The sequence below is a fragment of the Neolamprologus multifasciatus genome, chromosome 18 (assembly GCF_963576455.1).
Source record: "Neolamprologus multifasciatus chromosome 18, fNeoMul1.2, whole genome shotgun sequence".
In the NCBI taxonomy this organism is placed as follows: domain Eukaryota; kingdom Metazoa; phylum Chordata; class Actinopteri; order Cichliformes; family Cichlidae; genus Neolamprologus; species Neolamprologus multifasciatus.
In genome coordinates this window covers 6,127,625-6,142,366 of record NC_140456.1, presented here as the reverse complement: position 1 = coordinate 6,142,366, position 14,742 = coordinate 6,127,625, and the positions used below count along the sequence as shown (strand labels likewise).

General features: G+C 40.9%; 1 long non-coding RNA gene across 1 annotated transcript; it reads right to left on the bottom strand.

Moving 5' to 3' along the window:
- Positions 1–4,487: 4,487 nt before the first annotated feature.
- On the bottom strand, positions 4,488–9,784 carry LOC146497230 (uncharacterized). Its single transcript, XR_014870483.1, has 2 exons — positions 8,747–9,784; positions 4,488–7,735 (listed from the first exon to the last, which is right to left on the bottom strand). It is a non-coding gene; the product is annotated as an uncharacterized LOC146497230 (long non-coding RNA).
- Between the last annotated feature and the right edge of the window lie 4,958 nt (positions 9,785–14,742).

Below are 14,742 nucleotides of genomic sequence, written 5' to 3'. Positions count from 1 at the left end.
GATTAGCACAGAAGTCCAATAACAAAGCACCGCTCGGGTTCAGATCAGGGAGGCCGTTCCTCCCAATCACGCCCCTCCAGGTCTCGCTGTCGTTACCCACGTGAGCGTTGAAGTCTCCCAGCAGGACAACACAGTCTCCAGGCGGAGCACCTTCCAGCACCCCCCCCAGGGACTCTAAGAAGGCTGGGTACTCCGAACTGCCACTCGGCGCATAAGCGCAGATGACAGTCAGGACCCGTTCCCCGACCCTAAGGCGCAGGGAACAAACCCTCTCGTCCACCGGGAAAAACCCCAACGTACCGGCAGCTAGCCGAGGGGATATTAGAATACCCACCCCAGCCCGCCGCCTCTCACCAGGGGCAACTCCAGACTGAGACAGAGTCCAGCCCCTCTCCAGGAGACTGGTTCCAGAGCCCAAGCCGTGCGTAGAGGTGAGCCCGACTATATCTAGCCGGTACCTCTCAACCTCACGCACTAACTCAGGCTCCTTCCCCACCAGAGAGGTGACATTCCATGTCCCTATTGCCAGTCTTGGCAGCCGGGGGTCAGTCCGCCAGGGCCTCCGCTCCTGGCTGCCACCCGGCACACAATGCACCCGACCCCTATGGCGCCTCCTGCGGGTGGTGGGCCTGCGGGAGGATGGGCCCATGTCTCCTCTTCGGGCTGTGCCCGGCCGGGCCCCATGGACTAAGGCCCGGCCACCAGACGCTCGCCCTCGGGCACCCTCCCCGGGCCTGGCTCCAGGGCGGGGCCCCGGTAACCCTATCCCGGGCAGGGTAAACTGTTCCCTCGGTGTTTTTTTCATAGGGGTCTTCTGAATCGCTCTTTGTCTGGTCCCTCACCCAGGACCAATTTGCCATGGGAGACCCTACCAGGGGGCAAAAGCCCCCAGACAACATAGCCCCTGGGATCCCTGGGACACACAAACCCCTCCACCACGATAAGGTAGCGATTCACGGAGGAGGCCTTTAAATCCATCAGCTCAATTTGAATCCCCACTTGAAAGCTGGGGGTGTGTTGGTGGAGTTCCTTATAAGTTTGCATGCACTTTTACTTCCTGGTTAGGGTTATGCAACTACTTGGTTTAGGAAGAAGATAAAGGCCACCACACCACCTTGATTCTTTTCTGTTTCGGACATTCTGCTGTAGATTTGGGCCAAGCTGTAACTGTAGGACAGACGGCCTAACATTTGACCCTTTTAACATTTTTCTAATTGAACTGTTATGAACTTTAACATTTAACTTGCTAACTGAGGCCTGTGGAGTCTGAGATGTAAATGTTGGGCTTTTCCTCTAAGCATTGCAGAGTTGGATTTTCAGGGTGAATTTGCTGGGATGTCCACTTATGGGAAGACCATCAGCTGATTTGAGTGTGTTTCACTTCTGAGTAATCTTTCTTAGTGCAGTAGAATTACTTCAAGCATCTTATAACAAACCCCAGAGTGTCATTTCTATTTTATATGACTGTATATACTATTTTGAAATGCACTGGAAGCATCAAGTGCTGTGTACGACAGGCAGGAATGGAAGACCCAAAATCCAGGCTCCAGGAGGCAAACATGAACTCAAGACTTAGATTTATTACTTGGTGGCAGGAAAAACAGAAAACAAACTAAACTAGAAATAGTAACAAGGTTTAGACAGGCAGAACATACAGCACAGAATGAGGGAGATCGCAACACGGGATAGAGGGAGACGCTGAGATAAATACACAAAAGGATAACGAGGAAATGAGAACACATGAGGAACACAGCTGACACAAATAACCACAACCAGACAGGGGAAGCAAAACTAAACAACCAGTGTTGGGGAGTAACGGAATACATGTACCGCCGTTATGTATTTAAAATACAAAATATGAGTAACTGTATTCCGTTACAGTTACCGTTTAAAAAGGTGGTATTTAGAATACAGTTACTTTGTTGAAATAAATGGATTACACGGCAGTACTTCCCTGTTTCATATTGTGGCGGGTCAGGACTGTTTGGGGTTTTTTTGACAGCTACGTTCTGTTGTTCCAGGTGGCAGCGTTACGGTTGCCATGGTTACAGGGTAACGCTCTCTCTCTGTGTGTTTCCTGGGTGAGAGAGCGCCTTTTTGTTGTTGTTGTGCTAAGCTAATAGGCAGAATGCTACAGGTATAGCTCTAAAGAATGTAGCATCATAGGCAGTGTAGTCCGTGCTGCAGGGAGAATGGACTGCCATACACGTTATGTGTCTGTGAGCGAGGGAGGGAGAAAAAGGAAAAGTACGAGCTGTCATCAGCAAAAACGGGAGCTGGAAGCATGTAAATATAATAATAACCACTGCAGCCAAGAAGAGAGCCTGACGAGCCCAGTTGTAAGTAAGCTATTAAGACTCGACTGTACACCGTGTTCGTGTTTTCCTCCGAAAACAACAAGATCCGTTGGAGCAGCCTTTCAACACCTCTCTCTGTCTCTGCTAGCAAAGTTGACCCAGACAACAAAGTAAAGCTAGTTTTCGGCTACGAGCCCGACACAGAACCCACCGTATTAGCCAGAGGTCCCTTTACTACGGTTTGGAGCTGCGGACCTTCAGTAACAGTAATAAATCACTATCACTAACATATATTAAGTAATCCAAAGTATTCAGAATACGTTACTCTCATTGAGTAACGTAACGGAATACGTTACAGAATACATTTCGGGGCATGTATTCTGTAATCTGTAATGGAACACATTTTAAAAGTAACCTTCCCAACACTGAACATAACACATGAGATGAGATACCTTCAAAGTAAGAGGAGAAAAACAACAAATTACAGGGGACTACCAAAATAAAACAGGAAGTAAAGCTAACACATGCAAAGAGAACATGACTGGGGAAACATGGATAACATGACAGGAAGAGGAACAGAAGGAAACATGAGGGAAGCAAGAACTCACAACAAAGACAATCACAGCCACACAGAGGGAGACACAGAGGGCAAAGACACAAGGTGGGAAATACTAACTAATACAAATCTAAACAGGGACAACCTCGGCACTAGAGAATCAGCTTAAGACTACCAAAGAGGACTTAAACGTGAGACATAATACAAAATGACATCAAAACACAAGAAAACTGAAAACGCTGGGTCAATGATCCAGGATCGTGACAGGAAGTGAGAGACATGTTCCCTTTTTTTGCCATAACCCTTTTGCATGTGACGAGTAATCATTTATATCACCTTCTCTTTTTTGTGCCATGTATTCATGTCAGTTCATATTCTCTGATAACGGTTTTCACAGTTTGTGTTTAATGAGCTCTCTCCCTGAAACAGTGGGAGCCTTTCACTCACTCTTACTCACTTAGTTGCTTCTGTAAAGCTGAATTGTTGATCACAGCAGAGAAAATGAGACACAAAGATCATAGTTTTGCTTCACTGCATGAGGGAGCCGGTGCTCTCCCTATAGGAGGAAGCTGTACCCGTCTGGGTAATTGGAAAGTAATTTGTTCTTTCTTTTAGTCAGCTGTCTCAACTCAGCTGGGACCTGAATACAAACAAACAGGAACAAGATTAAAGAAACCTCATCTTGTTGATGCTTAATGTAAAAATTGGATAAGATGCTCTAGACATTTCATTTTTTAGTACAAATGTTCTTAGCATAATTGTATATTCCTTATACTTTAAAGTGAAAGCAAACTGGTGGTAGGTTGGGGGGCGGTGTTTGGTACCCAAGACCTGGATCACTCCAGCTCTGAATCAGTGCTTTGAATTAAGGCTTTGAGGCCTCAGTGTTGTCACTGCAGTAGATCAAGCAGTCAATATAATAATCCTCACATGTTTGTATAGTTGCATGTAGATCAAGTGTAAGCAAACCACAGGTTATTATTTATTTATTATTTGCTACTACATATGTCATATTAGGTAAACTGACATAAGATTTGTTGCCAAGAAGCATTTTTACAACAAAGAAATAAATGACCAGACACAACTTTCCTTACATTTCATACAAAGTTTAGATGGTTTTCCATGTTTTGTTTGTTTGTTTCAGAAATACTAGAACATGGATTCTCCTTTATTGAGCTATTTCACTGCTAACTTCTAAATCCTCTCATCTCCAGAAACCCTGGATGGATGGATGTTAAGACATTATTACTTTATTGCAACAGCAGAGAGTCCAGCCAAACTGATCATTTCATCAGAGCACATTTTTAACTCTGAGTTGTGCCTCAGTGGTTGTTTGTTTTGGGGAACTGAGCAGCAGTTAGCCTGGGAAATAGCTAGCAACACTAGATTTAAGGAGATAGCAGCATAACTAAAGGCTGGTTTAGCATCACTGCCCTTTTTATTTAAAAAGAAAGTTTTACATCCAATGTTAAAAGTGGCGTTTGGCCTCAATTATTATCTCTGGACCTGAACTCCACATAAGACTGAATGATGAATAATTCAACATAACACTGGATGAGAGAAAATAAGGCATGCACCCTGGCAAAATAAAAACACAATGAAAGTGAAAAAAAAGTGAAAATAAAAAGTGTTGGTTGTTTGTAAATGATGTCGTACTTGCATAGGTCCTGTCTACTCACAGCACTTTCTGCTACATGTCTCATGTACCCAGTCACACACGTTCATGCAGCACTTCTATCTGTGCCTGAGGGCTTTAGCCAACATTCACACACGCTGATGGACTTGGGGTTCAGTGTCTTGTCCAAGGATACTTTGGCATGTGGACTGGAGGAAACTGTGGACCAATCCACTGACCCTGTGACTGGTACCAATTGTACCACCTGAACCACAGCTGGGACAAGATTAAAGCTGCTTAATAAAAGAAAACAGCAAGAGCAAAGAGATAAAGAACACTTGGGAAAGTCCGAATAGAGATAACATGTGTTCACTGCTTGAGCCGCAATCTACTAGCTAACCTGAGTGAAGGAAAAGATTTGTCACGATTAACCAGCCTCTAAAGTTGGCAGCTCCTTGTAATGAATCATTTGACATTTCCATTTACTGCCAGTCTTTAGTGACTGAAACACTAACATGTGAAATTGGCTGTCAGAATTCACAGTTATGTTCTGCAGCAGATTTTAATCAAATTTTATGCAGCCTGGCGGGTGTTCATCGGCCTTCCTGGTGATTTAATTGGCCAGCACCTTAGCGTGCAAGGTGAATACAGCATGAATCACACAGGCTGCCATAAACAAAGTTACGCCCAAGACACATATTTGAAATTAAAATCAGCTGAGGACCTCGGTGCTGCTGCAGACACACCTCCACACCACGTTATACACCTGAACACCACGTTATACACCTGAACACCACAGGGCTCATCAAACCTGTCACGATGAGCCAGACGACTGAAAATATGTTGTCTTTCTTTCTGGAATTTAATATTTACTTAGAGATTGATGTTCTTTAAGTAAGTTTAAAACTATTTAAGAGATTTTTTTATCAATTCAATTCAGTTTTATTGATATTGCACCAAATCACAACTACAGTTGCCTCAATGCCTTTTCTATTGTAAAGTAAAGAACCTACAATAATACAGAAAACAGAGAAAACCCCAACAATCATATGACCTTTATGAGCAAGTGCTTTGGTGACAGCGCTGCTGGGTTTTAACTGATAATAATACAGTGAGCCTATAAAAAGGTGTCTGTCTCTGTCATTTCCCATAAATGACTCTTTTTATCTTTAATCTCTTTTTTGTGCTACAATCAGAAAGCGGTAAAATATACTTAATAAAGTATAAATAACTTTTTTCATGCAGCTGTACTTAAAGTAAAAAAGAAAAGAACGTGACCCAGTTTGTCACTTTCTCAATAAAACTTTATCACTGAGTATTAAAAGTTTTGAGGCAGAAGTTGAGGAGACTTTTGCACATCCCCATGCTGCTGCTGTGAACGCTTCATTTTATCAGATGTAGCTTTAACATGACCGTGCCTCTGCAGACAGCTGCAGCTCAACCTCTGCAGGTTTATGGAAAATAAAGGCGTTTACGGCAACAGTCGCTTTAGATCGCGCCTGTCGCGTCCAACAAAAAGTCAGCGCCTTTAGCTACAATTAAAGGAAATTTAGTCCATCAGCAGGCTTTTGAGAAGCAGCTCAGAGCAGATGAGAAATGTACCGTAGCTGGAGACGACTCAGTGCCTGCTCAGTTTTATGAAAGAAATCTTCAGTCTTTCAGTTCCTGCTGAGAACTCCAGAGGTATAAACATCTGTTTTTTTTCCTGGAGCTCAAAGAGTTTGTCAGAGTCAGAAGCCACAGACTACAGACGAGCTCTTTTCTCCTCCAGTCCTATCAGCACATCTCCAGTTTAAAGCTTATACATGAAAATGGAAAGTATTTACTTAAATCCACCTGCTCTGTCAAACTCAGTTCATTCAGTAAAAACAAAAACATCAGAATAGTTCAAATGATTATGAGATGAATCAGTTAATTTACAGCCAGAAAATTAATCTGCTTCAATTTTAATGACTGAGTTTATTGTTTGAATAGTTTTGAATAGTTTTTCTCTATTTCTGCTTCCTCAAATCTAAATCCTGCAGATTTTCTTTAGTGCTTTGCTTCATTGTGCATGTTGGAGTGTGTACTGCACTGAAGGCTGGATGAAACAGATCAGTTCCTTAGACCAGCCGGTGAAGTGATTAACAGAGAAAATAAAGAGCAGATTAACCAAATAAGACTTTCCTATAAGGCGACATCCTTTTTGACCTGCAGGGGCCTAAATTTATCCGCAAGGTATTTTTTTTAGGTTGGCTGGAGGAATTTGTAATTAATTAATTAATATTTGTAATTAATTTCTATTTATGTCAAGCATTTTTTTCTATTAATACAATATAATCACTTCACTTATGTCTTAATTTTTTTGCAAAAAATCTTTTAAAATGTATTAAATTGTACCTGCACATGTTGTATAGCAATATAATTTTTTCTGATAAAGGCGATGATTATTCCTCATTTATTATATTTAGATCCCTTATAACAAAGGTTTCAAACATAAAGCTCGGGGGCCAGAATCAGCCTCCAGAAACTGGAAAATGTGAAATGAATTTTAACATTTATCACTAATAATAATAATAATAACAATTTTAGGTTTTCTTGACATTTTAAAGAATCCCCCTTAGTTGCTATTCATACTACACCAAAGTCATTAGGTGACAGTTAAACAATTAAAGTTCCTGTTTTTTTCCACTAAATTTGTAATTTATTTCTTTGTCTTTTTTTTATAGTGGAATCATTGAAAAATAGGAGATTATTTTTAAGTTTATGAAAGACTTTATATTTTATAATTACAGGACAGTCTGGGGAATCAACTAAAAGAACTTGTCTGTAATTTTACACATTAATCGTGCAGCTTCACGTGTCCGGCCCACTTATGATCAAAGTTACCTGTAAGTGGCCCACAGTGTAAAATGAGTTTGTCTTATAGATTCTGTGACATGATTAGTAATACTCAGTAACATCCATCAACCTCGGGTTTCACTGGGCAAAAGGCAGCGTTCACCCTGCACAGGGTTAACACACAGTGACAGAATAGAAACAATAGAATAGAAAATATTCGACACAGAGCACTATGGTTACTGGTTTTGTCTCACCTTCCTTGACTGAAAATAGGAGGCCTGGTGCTCTGGCTCTGCAGGGATGACATGAAACATTGAACAGACTGCACCCCGGCAGCTTTGGAAACTCCTGTTTTGGATGGTTTGACACATGAAGAAGAAGCTTCTGCATGCATGGACACTGGAGGCACCAGCCTGAGGTTTGATAACACAAGACCATCATTCTGCCCTAGAAACAGGAAGATAATCTGAAGTTACCTTCAGGTGCTTTTAAGAGACTCTTCAAGTGGAATCTGAAAACTGAACTTTACAGAATACCTTTCAATGAAAAAGGTTAATGTCTGACTGTCATGCTCCTGGGAATTTGACCCAGGTTTTTGAGTTTGTTGGACATTTTATTCATTCTTCAGAATTATGAAATAGTTATGTTCAGGTTTTGAGAGCCTCTGAGTTTTGTTGCTTATGTTTCTAGGTTTTGGTTCTTGTTTCTGTTCATGTTTGTCCCCTTTTCATGTCTAGTCTGTATTTGTCTCATCTTTGTGTTGTCTTTAGTCTCTCCTGTTGTCGTCTCTCTGTCTCTCTATCATCTGTGTTTTGTCCTTTTGTCTCCAGGTCTGTTTATTCCCCAGTATCAAGCTTACATGTCTGAGTCTCAGTTTGCATCACTTGCTGCTTTATTTTGTTCGTTTTTTGTCTCCTATAGCTGAGCCACATTTAGTAATGCCAACATATTAAACGAACAATATTTGTCTCTTATATATGATACATCTATATATACACTGTCAAAGATACTTGTCTTTGAGTGAAGATTTAAGGTGATAGGAAATATAAATAACTGCAACTTGAATCTTTACTGAAGCTCAGTATTTGACACAGAGTTCAAACTCACTGCTGTAATAACTAATAATGATTAATATGATAACTATAATTATGCTGTCCTCGCCCTGAGTCTCTTAGTTTCACCAGCTAGACAGCGAGATAACGATGCTCCAATAATCAGACTTATTTCCTTTTTGCGCTGATTTATTGAAGAATGGCCTCTGACCATTGCCTTCTCTTTGACCATCGTAAAACTGAAAGTACAAAATACTGTATTAGCTAACTAACATTGTAAACTAGCTTGTTACACTCTTACTGCAAGCTAACAAGATAAAACTTGTATAAATTAAATGTATAAATCATCGAACCATTTTTACACAAAACAAAAGATAATAATTATTTTATCGACACTCATACTTACAGGCATATCTTGTCCATGGGAACAACATTTTAAGGTCCGTATAAGCTTAGAACAATAACATTACGGTATCACTTTCCGCCATTTTTTATTTCTTCTTCATGTTCTCATTTTTTCCCTTCCCAAAGTAACCGAACCCATATTACAAAGCAGCCACTAGAGGGAGCTCTAGGGCAGTTTACAACTATAATATCCCATTTAAGTTATAAAAGGCAGAACAATAATATTGGCCATATTATATTTACATTACCAAAGTGAGATGACTTTAGTCTCATGAACAACATTAGCTAATTGTTATTTACTAGCTAATCTTAAAATGACTGTTCAGTACAGAAATGAAGCCCAACAATCATGTTTTACAGTCCTGTGGTCTCAGCCTCAGATACTTATTAAATCACACAGAGCTCATGTAGAAACAAATGAACAAAATATGTTCTCCTTCATTTCTGTCAAACAAAGCTGTATGAAACGTTTCCAGCGGTTTGTATCATGGTTGCTAGGCAACCTGGGCAGCGCGACGGAGGCTAGACCGTCCCATTTCACAAGCCTACAAGCCTCGCACTTCCGGCCTTAGCGGTCTTTGAGTATGCGGACCTTGAGGACCGTTAAGGCTGCGTACTTTAAGGCTGCAGACCCTGAATTGGGATACAGCCCTTGTCATGAGCTCACCCTTGCTGTGTGTCTTGTCTGTGTTGTAGTCTAGCTTCCTAGTGAAGTTCTTTGTACTATGGTTGCCTGCAAGTCCAGCAATAAAGCTGCCTTTTAGGTTCACTTCTGCATCTGAGTATCTGCATGTTGGGTTTATGCCTCTGTCTGCTGCACAGCACATCATGACCAAGACAGTGTTAAATTATTGAAACTGTTCCCTGCTGATGGTGGAGGTTTTGTCCACAATATGGAGTTACTGAAGGTCACAAAACATACTTTCATAAAACAAAAACATGTAAAAATAGATTAAATATTTCACTGACACTTGAGAGTAGCAATACACCTTAAAAGTGTCGATTCACTTTTAGACACTGATTAACAGAAGAGACGTGTAAAGACTTGGAAGATTTTTGAGAAATGAGAATTTGTGAAACCTGTTTGCTGTGGGGAATGTTTCTCAGGTGGTGAAATTGGATGAATATTTGGCTTTGCCCTCAGAAACCGTTTTATTGCCAAAAAATGTTTAACTTACCAAAGAATTTCTCCTGAGTTTTCTATTGAAATATATAAAATAGGAGAATTTGCAAAATAACAGAAAAATGTTCAAGTTCAATGTGAAAACAAAAATGTCAAAGTGAAAAAAAAAATGCAGTTCTAATTTTCAATTTCAATTTCAATTTTATTTATATAGCGCCAAATCACAACAAATGTCGCCTCAAGGCGCTTCATAGATACAGAGAAAAGCCCAACAATCATATGACCCCCTATGAGCAAGCACTTTGGCGACAGTGGGAAGGAAAAACTCCCTTTTAACAGGAAGAAACCTCCGGCAGAACCAGGCTCAGGGAGGGGCGGCCATCTGCTGCGACCGGTTGGGGTGAGAGAAGGAAGACAGGATAAAGACATGCTGTGGAAGAGAGACAGAGATTAATAACAGATACGATTCAATACAGAGAGGTCTGTTAATACATAGTGAGCGAGAAAGGTGACTGGAAAGGAAAAACTCAATGCATCATGGGAATCCCCCGGCAGCCTACATCTATTGCAGCATAACTAAGGGAGGATTCAGGGTCACCTGGTCCAGCCCTAACTATATGCTTTAGCAAAAAGGAAAGTTTTAAGCCTAATCTTAAAAGTAGAGATAGTGTCTGTCTCCTGAATCCAAACTGGAAGCTGGTTCCACAGAAGAGGGGCCTGAAAACTGAAGGCTCTCCCTCCCATTCTACTTTTAAATACTCTAGGAACAACAAGTAGGCCTGCAGAGCGAGAGCGAAGTGCTCTAATAGGGTGATATGGTACTACAAGGTCATTAAGATAAGATGGGGCCTGATTATTTAAGACCTTGTATGTGAGGAGCAGGATTTTGAATTCAATTCTGGATTTAACAGGAAGCCAATGAAGGGAAGCCAAAACAGGAGAAATATGCTCTCTCTTTCTAGTCCCTGTCAGTACTCTTGCTGCAGCATTTTGGACTAACTGAAGGCTTTTCAGTGAGTTTTTTGGACATCCTGATAATAATGAATTGCAGTAGTCCAGCCTGGAAGTAATAAATGCATGAACTAGTTTTTCAGCGTCACTCTGAGACAGGATATTTCTAATTTTAGAGATGTTGCGCAAATGGAAGAACGCAGTCTTACATATTTGTTTAATATGTGCGTTGAAGGACATATCCTGGTCAAAAATGACTCCAAGGTTCCTCACAGTGTTACTGGAGGCCAAGGTAATGCCATCCAGAGTAAGAATCTGGTTAGATACCAAATTTCTAAGCTTTTCAGCGCCGAGTACAATGACCTCAGTTTTATCTGAGTTGAGAAGCAGAAAGTTAGTGGCCATCCAAGTCTTTATGTCTTTAAGACATTCCTGCAGTTTAACTAATTGGTGTGTGTTATCTGGCTTCATGGACAGATAGAGCTGGGTGTCATCTGCATAGCAGTGAAAATGTATGCTATGTCTTCTAATGATGCTGCCTAGGGGAAGCATGTATAATGTAAACAGAATTGGTCCTAGCACTGAACCCTGTGGAACTCCATAATTAACCTCAGTGTGTGAAGAGGACTCTCCATTTACATGCACAAATTGGAGTCTATTAGATAGATATGATACAAACCACTGCAGTGCAATACCTGTAATACCTACAGCATGTTCTAATCGCTCTAATAGGCTATTATGGTCAACAGTATCGAATGCTGCACTAAGGTCAAGAAGGACAAGCACAGAGATGAGTCCACTGTCAGAGGCCATAAGAAGATCATTTGTAACCTTCACTAAAGCTGTTTCTGTGCTGTGATGAACTCTGAAACCTGACTGAAACTCTTCAAATAAACCATTCCTCTGCAGATGATCTGTTAGCTGTTTGACAACTACTCTTTCAAGGATTTTTGATATGAAAGGAAGGTTGGAGATTGGCCTATAATTAGCTAAGACTGCTGGGTCTAGAGATGGCTTTTTGAGTAAAGGTTTAACTGCAGCCACCTTGAAGGCCTGTGGTACATAGCCGATTATTAGAGATAGGTTGATCATATATAAGATCGAAGAATTAATCAATGGCAGGACTTCTTTGAGCAGTTTTGTAGGAATGGGGTCTAAAAGACACGTTGATGGTTTGGAGGAAGTAATTATTGAAGTTAACTCAGAAAGATCGATTGGAGAAAAAGAGTCTAACTTAACATCAATGGTACTAAGAGTAGCTGTAGATAATATTACACCTGTGGGATGATTATTGGTAATTTTTTCTCTAATGATAAAAATTTTATTTGTGAAGAAGTTCATGAAGTCATCACTAGTTAACGTTAAAGGGATGGTTGGCTCAAAAGAGCTCTGACTTTTTGTCAGCCTGGCTACAGTGCTGAAGAGAAACCTGGGGTTGTTCTTATTTTCTTCAATCAGTGATGAGTAGTAAGCTGTTCTGGCTTTGCGGAGGGCTTTCTTATAAAGCAACAAACTATTTCTCCAGGCTAAATGATGATCCTCTAAATTTGTGACACGCCATTTCCTCTCCAGATTACGAGTCATCTGCTTTAGGGTACGTGTTTGAGAATTATACCACGGGGTCAGGTACTTCTGATTAGAGACCTTAGTTTTCACTGGAGCTACAGTATCCAGAGTCGTACGTAGTGAGGAGGTGAAATTATTAACAAGATAATCGACCTCTGTTGGGGTAGCGTTCAGATAGCTGCTCTGCTCTGTGTTGGTACAGGGCATTGACGATGATAACAGTGGCTGGATTATATTCTTAAACTTAGTTACAGCGCTTTCAGAAAGACATCTACTTTGATAAAGTCTACTCTCCACTGCTGCCTAATCAATTATTGTAAATGTAAATGTTATCAAGAAATGATCAGACAGGAGAGGGTTTTCAGGAAACACTGTTAAATGTTCAGTTTCTATGCCATATGTTAAAACCAGATCTAGAGTGTGATTAAAGTGGTGGGTGGGTTCTTTTACATTTTGAGAGAAACCAATTGAGTCTAACAACAGATTAAATGCCATGTTGAGGCTGTCATTTTTAGCATCTACATGGATGTTAAAATCACCCACAATAATTATTTTATCTGAGCTCAGAACTAAATTAGATATAAAGTCTGAGAAATCAGACAGAAACTCTGTGTAAGGCCCAGGTGGACGATAGATGATAACAAGTAAGACTGGTTTCTGAGTTTCACAGCTGGGGTGGACGAGGCTAAGCATCAGGCTTTCAAATGAATTAAAAGTCTGTCTTGGTCTTTCATTAATTAATAGACTGGTGTGAAAAATTGTTGCCACACCGCCCCCTCGACCTGTGCTTCGAGATTTCTGGTAGTTAGAATGACTCGGGGGTGTTGATTCATTTAAACTAACATAATCATCCTGCTGCAACCAGGTTTCTGTAAGGCAGAGTAAATCAATTTGTTGATCATTTATTAAGTCATGTACTAACAGAGACTTGGAGGAGAGAGACCTAATATTTAATAATCCACATTTCACTGTTTTGCTCTTTGGTTCAGATGTGGATACTGTATTGTTCTTTCTTTGTGATTGTTTAAGTTGTTTGTTGCTGGTTTTTAGTTTGTTTTTTGTCTTTTTGGAAGCAGACACAGTCTCTATGGAGATGGGTTTTTGGGGGGGTAGCAGGAGGAGAGAAGCTGCAGAGAGGCGTGTAAGACTGCAACTCTGCTTCCTGGTCCCAACTCTGGATAGTCATGTTTTGAGGGGTTTAATAAATTTGTCCATATTTCTAGAAATGAGAGCTGCTCCATCCAAAGTGGGATGGATGCCATCTCTCCTAACAAGACCAGGTTTCCTCCAGAAGGTTTGCCAATTATCTATGAAGCCCACATCATTTCTGGGACACCACTCAGACAGCCAGCAATTTAAGGAGAACATGCGGCTAAACATGTCACTCCTGGTCTGATTGGGGAGGGGACCAGAGAAAACTACAGAGTCCGACATTGTTTTGGCAAAGTTGCACACCGATTCAATATTGATTTTAGTGACCTCCGATTGGCGTAACCGGGTGTCATTACTGCCGACGTGAATTATGATTTTATTGAATTTACGTTTACCCTTAGCCAGCAGTTTTAAATTTCCTTCAATGTCGCCTGCTCTGGCCCCTGGAAGACAATTGACTATGGTTGCCGGTGTCTCTAGCTTCACATGTCTGAGAACAGAATCACCAATTACCAGAGTTTGACCCCCAGCGGGTGTGTCACCGAGTGGGGAAAAACGGTTAGACAAATGAACGGGTTGGTGGTGTACCTGGGGCTTCTGTTTAGGACTACGCTTCCTCCTCACCGTTACCCAGCCGTCTTTCCCCAGCTGCTTGGGGTCTGCCGGGGAACAGCTAGCGGGGCCTACGCTATCTTCGGCTGCACCAGCTACAGGGGCCTGGCTAGCTAAGGGTGAGAGCAGGGTGCAAAGCCGAGTCTCCAGATCAGTAATCATCAAACAAATGAGGAAAAACTGTGATTTTAATGAATGAATTCATATATTGTGTTGATGTTTTATTGTGTGAATAAACTGGAAGGTTTGACTATAAATCAAACTTTGAACAAAGTCTTTACTTCTGTCTTCATTCCAGGATCTCACTCAAATCTGATGCAGAAAATATGAAACTAATCTGAGAGAATAACTGAAGCAGTTTTCCTCCTGAAGCATCACAAAGTTCAGAGTTCATGTTTAGAGCAGAAGATTCAGCAGTCGCTCTGTGACCTTTCAACTTTCTTCACTAAAACAGCTTCATTACAGAGAAACAAGTCACATTTTCTTCATGTTCTTAAGTATTTTCAGATGTTTGTAATGGTCCTTGAATGCAGCATCAGTGTCGCAGGTTTAAAAGGTCACTTTCTGTTGTGTTCAAAGATTTCCTTCAGATA